Source organism: Anguilla anguilla, chromosome 13 (assembly GCF_013347855.1).
Source record: "Anguilla anguilla isolate fAngAng1 chromosome 13, fAngAng1.pri, whole genome shotgun sequence".
NCBI classification, from domain to species: domain Eukaryota; kingdom Metazoa; phylum Chordata; class Actinopteri; order Anguilliformes; family Anguillidae; genus Anguilla; species Anguilla anguilla.
Window position 1 is genome coordinate 41,535,226 of NC_049213.1, and position 11,057 is coordinate 41,546,282.

Below are 11,057 nucleotides of genomic sequence, written 5' to 3' on the forward strand. Positions count from 1 at the left end.
CACATTAGTAATTATCATCATTTTGCGGGGCTTTTTCATTCTGATGGTGCCCAGAAAAAATGTGTTCTGAATATGAGATAATAATGCAAATGTATTATGGAATCACTACCATAACATATTAAGCCTGGATAGTCTTGCCACTTCAGACCATGTGGAACCAATGGTGCGCACACACACACGCACGCACACGCACGCACACACACGCACACACACGCACACACAGAATCACTGACACGCACATGCACACACACAAGCACACGCACACATTGTCTAGACCGTGATTGTATGTTGTAGCATTAAGATGGTTTCACTGGAACTAAGGGGCCTGGTTCAAAATCATGAAAAGCAACCCCAAACCAAAGGGTGTCCAGATACTTTTGGTCATATAGTGTATCACATGTAAGTTCACTCATAGTATGTAAACATCTGCTTGTGCATTACAGGTTGTTCTTTAACTTACACTTCAATGTGTAATAAAACTGGATAGAACTGGATATGTGTTTGCCCAGTAATGTTCTTACAATGTGCTTCATTTGTCTGACTGTTCAAACTGTTCAAAGATGTGGCCGCAGACAAGCTCCCTTGTTTAAAGGCCCAGCATTCTTAAAGTCTCGTCAAAAGAACAGGTCATCTTTTCTTTTCTGTTCAGGCAAGTCTTCATATTTCTATTGAAAGGTTTACGGTCCTCTGAGATTAATGCTGAATAGATTCATTGTGAAATTGTGCCTCTGTGTAATGATAAGTAGTATCATTTCTGTGTTTTACAAAGGAACCACAAAATGTGAGTGGAATTTGTGGCAGTTTTCACAGAAAATCTATCCACAGTAAGCATGAACACCAAGCTGCAGCGGGAAACTGATGCTTCTTCTGTACCAGTTTTGCTCTTCACTGATCTTCTGATCACAGCAAGCAGGTGGTTTCAGGGGCTAGAGCTGCTCGCTCAGCTTCAGGGGCTAGTGCTGCTCGCTCAACCTCAGGGGCTAGTGCTGCTCGCTCAGCCTCAGGGACTAGTGCTGCTCGCTCAGCCTCAGGGACTAGAGCTGCTCGCTCAGCCTCAGGGACTAGAGCTGCTCGCTCAGCCTCAGGGGCTAGAGCTGCTCGCTCAGCCTCAGGGACTAGAGCTGCTCGCTCAGCCTCAGGAGCTAGTGCTGCTCGCTCAACCTCAGGGGCTAGTGCTGCTCGCTCAGCCTCAGGGACTAGTGCTGCTCGCTCAGCCTCAGGGGCTAGTGCTGCTCGGTCAACCTCAGGGGCTAGTGCTGCTCGCTCAGCCTCAGGGACTAGAGCTGCTCGCTCAGCCTCAGGGACTAGAGCTGCTCGCTCAGCCTCAGGGGCTAGTGCTGCTCGCTCAGCCTCAGGGGCTAGTGCTGCTCGCTCAGCCTCAGGGGCTAAAGCTGCTCGCTCAGCCTCAGGGACTAAAGCTGCTCGCTCAGCCTCAGGGGCTAGAGCTGCTCGCTCAGCCTCAGGGACTAGTGCTGCTCGCTCAGCCTCAGGGGCTAGTGCTGCTCGGTCAACCTCAGGGGCTAGAGCTGCTCGCTCAGCCTCAGGGGCTAGAGCTGCTCGCTCAGCCTCAGGGACTAGAGCTGCTCGCTCAGCCTCAGGGGCTAGAGCTGCTCGCTCAGCCTCAGGGACTAGAGCTGCTCGCTCAGCCTCAGGGACTAGAGCTGCTCGCTCAGCCTCAGAGGCTAGTGCTGCTCGCTCAGCCTCAGGGACTAGAGCTGCTCGCTCAACCTCAGGGACTAGAGCTGCTCGCTCAGCCTCAGGGACTAGTGCTGCTCGCTCAGCCTCAGGGACTAAAGCTGCTCGCTCAGCCTCAGGGGCTAGAGCTGCTCGCTCAGCCTCAGGGACTAAAGCTGCTCGCTCAGCCTCAGGGACTAAAGCTGCTCGCTCAGCCTCAGGGGCTAGAGCTGCTCGCTCAGCCTCAGGGGCTAGAGCTGCTCGCTCAGCCTCAGGGACTAAAGCTGCTCGCTCAGCCTCAGGGGCTAGAGCTGCTCGCTCAGCCTCAGGGACTAAAGCTGCTCGCTCAGCCTCAGGGACTAGAGCTGCTCGCTCAGCCTCAGGGACTAGAGCTGCTCGCTCAGCCTCAGGGACTAAAGCTGCTCGCTCAGCCTCAGGGACTAGAGCTGCTCGCTCAGCCTCAGGGACTAGAGCTGCTCGCTCAGTGACCTAAACTTTCTTCATTGACCTCCATGAAATGACTTGAGGGAATTGTAAAGACGGAAATCGAACAATGGTTAGGTGTCCCCCTTACGCCACATTACGAAAGATGGACGAGTCATCGCTCAGATGTCCTGCTGGGAGTCTTCCTCATACTGGGGCGGGGGAGGGTGACCTCCCCAGGTATTCCCAACTGCACTTCAAACACTTCAAAAGGGTTCTTACTTGTTGAAAGAGCCAGAATGATGACATCACTGGCCTTTCTGGTCATGAACATCAAATCCACACATTCTCATCATTGTGGGCTGCATTTCAAATAAAACAAACAAGCCCAAACAAAAGGCCAGTCATCCCTGGATAGCAGTTCTTCATCCAGGGGATGGAGCTGATTGCACCCATGGCAGGCATTTGACTGGAATTGGCTGATCCTCATCTGACTTCTCAGCCATGGTGGCCTCACTGAGAGAATGAAGGGGTGAAAGAAGGAGAGAAAGAAGAGAAAATGATGAGCAGAGGTCCAGGGGAGTTTCAGGGGAGATTTAGGAATGCTGAAATTCCTTGAGAACTGATCAGGCTTTGAATTGATTTAAAACAGACTCATGATCATTCCCCTCACTTTTAAATCAGTTGTACAGTATATAGCAGACATTCACCAAAGCAAAGGCCCCTTTCACAAGACTAATTTTACACGCTTGAGAGCTATTCCTGTACAGAAAAATAGTGTCATTTAAAGTTCCACCCATTTCTGCTCTTTCTAAAGCCTATTCTCTGCTGTCAGCAGACTGGAGGGCAACACCTGGTACAGTGGAAAATGCTATTAACCTTTACAGAACCATGGGTGGGGGGCCTGTTCATTTTGGGGGGGGGGGGGGGTCCAAGTTCACGTATCTGAGGAATGCCGTTAAGATGGAGAGAATGCTTCTGTAGCTGCACAGGCCCGGGGGCAGGAGCCCTAATGTGGCTGTGAGTGCCCCAGTGTGACCTGCTTCCGTTCGGCAGCACTGGGCCACCTGGCCTTTCTGTCCCACCCCCTCCCCAGCCCTACCTCTGCTACACCCCCCCATCACGCTGCAGGCATTTGGGCTGGTCACCAGCCAGCTCACTCCCCTCTACCCAGCAGGAGTAATCCCATAATGCCAGTGGCAACACACAGAGAAGCAGGTCTAGTGCATCACAGCCTGGGTGAAGGGAGACTGACATGACTCATCTCTGCAGAACTGATCTGGAAACAGTGGAGAAAAACATATGAAAGCATAAAACAGGGATTCTCAAACTCCGGACCGAACTGAAAATCAATCCGGACCGGACCCTGTGTCACATTAGATGTAAATTAATGTAGGAATATATTTCCTTGTGTCCGACGCGTTGTGTGATTGAACGTGCATATATATTTACTTGTGTCCAATGCATTGTGTGATTGAACGTGCATATATATTTACTTGTGTCCAATGCATTGTGTGATTGAACGTGCATATATATTTACTTGTGTCCAATGCATTGTGTGATTGAACGTGCATATATATTTACTTGTGCGCGCGTGACTCGCATTGCAGACCGCAGTTTAACCATCCTTGACTTTCACTTCCACAGAGCCGCTTGTGTATATGTGTGTGTGCCATGCGCCCGTCATCAGTTTCTGTGATACGTTCACTCTGGTCCAATTTCAAAAGTTAAAAATGTGCCCAGTGCGTTCTCTGATTTCCGTGCACTGGTGTGATCAACTCGGCAGTGATTCTGATGAGCTGTCACTGTGTGAGTCAGTCGGTACCCCACCACCATCCGACATCGCTGAAAGATTCTATCAAAACGAAACATGTATGAACTTGTTTATGAACACTTAATATTTCATTATATGATATATGTACTTATATAAGCAGATAATCTTAAGTGGATTGCATTCAAAAGTTTAATTTTTAAATGGAAATGGAAATCTTGTAAGCTCATTGGGGGGGTGCATTGTTTTGTTATCTAAATATCTTGTTACGTACTGGTGTTCATGATGACATCTATCGTAACAGGTGCTCCAGGACCTGTAGAATTTTTCATATTTAAAAAAAATAAAGACCACCCGCCATATTTCAAAATGCATGGGGTATATTCCTACATCATTTTCACCACATGCAGTGCCATATATTTCCAGTGAAGGGTAGAAGGGTGATACAGATGTAGGAATATACCCCATGCATTTTGAAATATGGCGGGTGGTCTTTATTTTTTTTTAATATGAAAAATTAAGATAGATGTCATCATGAACACCAGTACGTAACAAGATATTTAGATAACAAAACAATGCACCCCCCCAATGAGCTTACAAGATTTCCATTTCCATTTAAAAATTAAACTTTTGAATGCAATTCACTTATGGTTATCTGCTTATATAAGTATAGATACCATATAATTAAATATTAAGTGTTTATAGACAAGTTTATACAGCTTAAAGCATTTTTAATCATGAAAAAACTGGTTTAAGCAGGTGTGTCCAAACTTTTGATTGTATGTATATATACATATATATATATGTGCGTGTGTGTGCGTGTATGCGCACGTGTGTATGTGTGTGTGCGTGTGTGCATGTGTGTTTGCGTGTGAGTGCATATGTGTGTGCGTGCGTGCGTGTCTGTGTGTGCGTGCGCGTATGTGTGTGCGTGGACATGTAATACTATCTTTGTGAGAACCAAATGTCCTCACAAGGATAGAAAGAAGAGGAAAATTACCCTTTGTGAGGACCTTTTTCTGGTCCTCACAATTTCAAGAGGTTTTAGGGTTAGGACTTAGGGTTAGGGTTAGAATTAGGTTAAGGTTAGGGTTAAGGTTAGGCATGTAGTGGTTAGGGTTAGCGGTTACGGAATGAATGTAGTCAATGGAAATCAGTCGGAAGTCCACACAAGTATAGCAGTACCTAACGTGTGAGTGAGTGAGTGAGTGAGTGAGCGAGCGAGCGAGCGAGCGCGTGCGTGCGTGCGTGCGCATGTGTGCGTGTGCGTGCATGCGTGCATGTGTGCGTGCGTGCGTGTGTGCGCGTTCATGTGTGCGTGTGCGCGCGTGCATGTGTGCGTGTGCATGAGTGTGTGTGTGTGTGTGCGTGCGTGTGCGCGCGTGCATGTGTGCGTGTGCATGAGTGTGTGTGTGTGTGTGTGTGCGTGCGGGTGTGCGTGCGTGCGTGTGTGCGCGTGCATGTGTGCGTGTGCGCGCGTGCATGTGTGCGTGTGCATGAGTGTGTGTGTGTGTGTGTGTGCGTGCGGGTGTGCGTGCGTGCGTGCGGGTGTATGAGTGCATATATTTACTCAGTGACTGCTGCAGCTGCCTGGCACATTTTGCGCTCATTAAGCAGACCGTACCACATTCCCCATCTGGATCAGAGACCATGGCTGCAGTATTTACTGGTGGCTGACTTTAAGGCACTGTGTGAACACTGAGGAGAACTCAGGCATTTTCACAAGACCTGCCATTATCTCACCGTTGTGACCAGGTGAAAGCACACCTCATTCTACCATATGACTGCGCAACATTTATCACTGGATTTCAGGAAGAGTTTCTGCATAACCAGTGTACAACCTTAAACTAGTAACTTGCACTTCTGTAGCTATAAACTTGTATATTTTTAAAGAATGTCATTTCCTTAAAAGTTGAATGTGCCACAACCGGTTTCACCTGCAGACACTGCGGCACTTCCTGAAATGGGACTGACTGAGTTCATGGGAACATGAGAAGGGATTTCTGGGTCAGGTGTGAATGAGGTGTGAAGGCTGTACAGCGGGAACATTAATCTGAACAGATTCCAGTTCATATCTGGAGGGATTAAAGTCCTTAAAGCCACTCAACCCTCACTGTGGAATTCCAATGATAAAGAATGTGAGGCATAAAGCTTCTTTATTTTACAAGACACAGTAATTTATCAGGTGGCTTTGAAATATTAATTTTTCTACCAACACTTGTACTATCGCAGTACAAATCACACACACAAAATTTTCACAGTTCTTCTTTTTCTAAAAATTTGAAATACCAAACTGTAGTATCAGACTCATCAGTCTCATCACTACTAAGCAATTAATTCTCTAAACCAGGGCTGCCCAACCCTAATTTGGCACACCTCTACTAATTAGCCACTCAATGAGATCTCTAGCTATTGAATGAGGAGTACTCTGTTAGGGTGGGAGTGAAACTCTACAGGATGGTAGATTTCCAGGAACAGGGTTTGGCAGCCCTGTTCTAAAGAATGCATTTCATTTAAATTGCAGGTAGATCTGTACTACAGGTGGACTGCCATCACCTGCTCACTCAGGAGCTACTCTTTTGGGATAAATAGAGCAGAGTCCAAATCGCTCGAACTCCCTCCCTGCCTGACGCTGTGCTGGGTTACCTGTGATCCTCAGGGCAGCTGGCCCAGCTCAAGCTGTGTGTCTAAGAGCTGTGGGGCCTAAGGGCTGTGGGGTCTAAGGGCTTTGGGGCCTAGGGACTGTGGGGCCTAAGGGCTGTGGGGCCTAAGAGCGGTGGGGTCTAAGGGCTGTGAGGCCTAAGAGCGGTGGGGTCTAAGGGCTTTGGGGCCTAGGGGCTGTGGGTCTAAGGGCTGTGGGGCCTAAAGTGGGGCCTAAGGGCCGTGGGGCCTAAGGGCCATGGGGACTAGGGGCTGTTGGGCCTAGAGGCTGTGGGGTCTAAGAGCTGTGGGGCCTAAGAGCTGTGGGGCCTAGGGGCTGTGGGGCCTAAGAGCTGTGGGGCCTAGGGGCTGTGTGTCTAAGAGCTGTGAGGCCTAAGAGCTGTGGGGCCTAGGGGCTGTGAGGCCTAAGGGTTGTGGGGCCTAGGGGCTGTGGGGTCTAAGGGCTTTTGTTTGGGTGCAGAAGCGTGAGGTCTGTCAGCCAGACTACCGCTTTGTCTTTACACAGCGCACTGTGTATGAGGTCATCAATGTGCACCCAGGCCAGTGCCGAGCTTCATGCTGTTACTGGCTGTGGGAGACAGCCTCCCTGATAGGCTCACCTCAGCAGCAGCCAGTGTGAGGAAACAGTGAAGCCTCTGTTTCAAATGCAAATAATCTTCCACTGAAAGCAGCCCTCTGTCTCACTTAGGTTTGTTTATGGTCAAAAGTGAACCCTGCTCTTTTATTTCTTTTTATGCATAATTGGAGCTTGAAGTTTTCAGAGACTGCATGTGAAAACCCTTTTAGTCAATTAAAGCACTAAAGTATAATAAATGAATGAACATTATTGTTTTCATACAAAGTTGTGGGATTACAATTTAGTCTTCAGATATTATTTTACCTGTTGTAATGCTGCCACGTTCAATCTTTGTTTTTTCCTGGCAAGTCAAGAAGACATTTATTTCCTTATTAGGGTTACTATATGTTTGTGAGAACAGGTGCTGTAATCCAGTTAGTCATGTGACCTTATAAACAAAAGCTGAATCACCTCCTCCTGAGTGTGACTCATGCTTGGCTGGAGATAAGCTGCTGTCATGGCAACTGTGGCACCTGCAGGGAAAGGTGTGTCAGAGAACAAGGTGTGAGGTTCAGGAAGTACAGAGAAACAGGGATTTTATAATGGCTCTGATCAAGAATGCAAAATATGCCCATTTCAGGCTCAAAAGCCTGAATTGGTTTACCCAACAACAACACGATGAGGACACATAAATCCTGATGGCAGGAATGTTAATATTAACAAAAGCATGAAACTGGAAATGTAACTGGAAGAGCGAGAGTTATGTATTTAATGTTACACACAAACCAGACCACTTGTTATAAGTCCAAAGAACTGCGGTATTTTACAACTGCTGTAATTCTGAGACAAAGCATTGCACCTATTACCTGTTTTTATTAACTAGAAAAGAACCTGACCATGCAGCAACTAAAGGCTCGTACATACTTTCCGCGTTCCGCGTACAGCTGCGGACTTGTACAGGTCGCGCGGACGCGGTTGCATTCATACTACAACTGAGGGTCCACGTCGGTCTGGTGTACCACGCATGCGCATTTCTCGAGCCACACTCCATTCCAGTTCCATTACCACAGAGTGAATGCGTAAGTGAATGCAATGATGACCTATAAAACGCTATTCCAAAAGCAAAATTAGACATGCTATACATCGTTAGAAAGCTTATACTCTCACCTACTGAATAAATGAATTGTCAATCAAGACAGACTGTACTAAAAAGGGTGACAATGCCGTAAACAACAGGTGTACTACGCACACCTATTTTGGAAGGTACCCAGTCATCACAAATGCGCGTGTATGTCACAACCGGATTGTCCAAGACAATATATGACCACTCAGTCTCAAAAGGGACATCTCTACGCGTAAAACCAATGGGAAGGTTGTATATTTATTCAATATTTAGTCCCAGATATTGACTGTAGAATGACATAGTATCATTTTAAAAAACTTTGTCTCGTTCATTTTGTTTTTCAGTGAGCAGCGTTTTCACTGCCGTATTGGCATATCTTAGGGCTATTGACGGGTTTATCTTGTTGCTATGAAGGAATACGATTTTTGAGTGGTGAAAAAATATTTTTATGAATACCCATATAGACAATATAAATGTGGGTAACGGCGGATCTCCTCGCACAACCTCTCTTCAATACAAGCATCCGTTTTGTTATCTGGAGCATGCGCAGTCGGCGCGCCTGCTATGCGTACAGTCTGCGCGGTTACAAATTTTGGGCTGCGCGCGAACCCTCGCGGACATGGGCGGATGACGACATTTACGTCACGCGGACCAAAGCGGACCCTCGCGGACACACGGACGCGGAAAGTATGAAGACAGAGAGAGAGAGAGAGAGAGATCACTGTAAGTGATACAACTGGCTCTAAATTAAGAGCATTCAGAATGCTGCGGCTCGTCTGGTCTTCAACCTCCCCAGACACTCCCACGTCACTCCCCTGCTCACTACCCTCCACTGGCTGCCTGTTATAGCTCGCATCAAATTTAAAACATTGGTCCTAGCATACCAGGCAGTCAAGGGATCAGCCCCAGCATACCTCCACAAGATATTCAAACCCTACATGCCAGCCAGATCCCTCCATCCGCTACCTCAGGACGCCTAGCACCTCCCCCTCTTCGCACCTGCACTTCCAGAACACGTCACTTGTCTGTTCTGGTCCCACAGTGGTGGAATGACCTCCCTGTGGAGGTCAGAACAGCTGAGACACTGACCCATTTCAAACGACGACTGAAGACTCACCTCTTCAGGCTGCACCTCTCCCCATCCCTCCCTACCCCCCTGTAAATGACTGTAAGCCGTTCTCGTTGTTAGTGTTAATCAGTTTAACCTTCAGGGTCCAAGTTGAACTATGCGGTTGTTCCCTGCACTTGGACCGTTACTTCTCTCTAGGGGTTTCATCATACTTGTTCCTGGTTATGGTTATACACTTTGTTGTACGTCGCTCTGGATAAGAGCGTCTGCCAAATGCCTGTAATATAATGTAATGTAAGCATCTGCAAAGCATATAACATAGACTGTTCACCTGTATTACACCTGCAGACTGTTCAGCTGTATTACACCAGCAGGCTGTTCACCTGTATCACACCTGCAGGCTGTTCACCTGTATTGCACCAGCAGGCTGTTCACCTGTATCACACCTGCAGGCTGTTCACCTGTATTACACCTGCTGGCTGTTCACCTGTATCACACCTGCAAGCTGTTCACCTGAATTACACCTGCAGACTGTTCACCTGTATTACACCTGCAGACTGGTTCACCTGAATTACACCAGCAAGTTGTTCACCTGTATCACACCTGCAGGCTGTTCACCTGTAATGCACCAGCAGGCTGTTCACCTGCATCACACCAGCAGGTTGTTCACTTGTATTACACTTACAGGCTGTTCACCTGTATCACACCTGCAGGCTGTTCACCTGTATCACACCAGCAGGCTGTTCACCTGCATCACACCAGCAGGTTGTTCACTTGTATTACACTTACAGGCTGTTCACCTGTATCACACCAGCAGGCTGTTCACCTGCATCACACCAGCAGGTTGTTCACTTGTATTACACTTACAGGCTGTTCACCTGTATCACACCTGCAGGCTGTTCACCTGTATCACACCAGCAGGCTGTTCACCTGTATCACACCTGCAGGCTGTTCACCAGTATTACACCAGCAGGCTGTTCACCTGTATTATACCAGCAAATACACAAGGCATGGGGGTGTCTGTGAAATGCTGGATGTAGGCGTCCAGTGTGGATTGTGCAGCAGGAAACCAGAGAAGGCCAGTTGAAACTGGATCCCTGCAGCGAGTTCTACTGAATACTCAGTTCAGGTCCAGTCGCATGTCAATCCCCCTCTAATTGGACAGCAAACCTATGCCAGCTACACTCAATGACCCTGTGAAGCTCCCATTCAGAGCTGGAGAAAGAGACTCAACATAGCAGCACCAGAGCTGGACCGAAAAAGGGCTCAGCAATGACTCTCATTCACGCTTCTGGGTCAGCAGGTTCTGACAGAACTCTCCAGAATCCCCCCAGGATGGTGGAGCACCTTTACACTGAGGCAGCTGAACCCTCAGGCCTGTTTCTGCTTCCAGTAAGACTTTCAGACTTTGACACAGAGCAAACAGATTCAGCAGAGACCTGATAGTTATCATACCTTTTGACTGCTTTGGCTTCTCTGTTGTGGTGCACAGCCAGGACTAAATTAGTTACAGTACAATTTCAGTCAATCTGAGTTATCCAAGTTTACCACACAACAGCACACGATTTTGGCCCTTGCCATGATTCCACTACCCTCACGCCAGGTGCATTGTGGGGAGGTTTTTTTATTTATAGCGGGAGCCATGTTCACAGGACCTGACAATGTTGGAGCTCCATTCAGGCCAGCTGCGTGACTCAGATGGGAGGGGGTCGGGGGGGGGGGGGACACAGGCAAAGCCAGAGTCTTACAGGGAAACTACGTGCAGAGCAATGTTGGCATG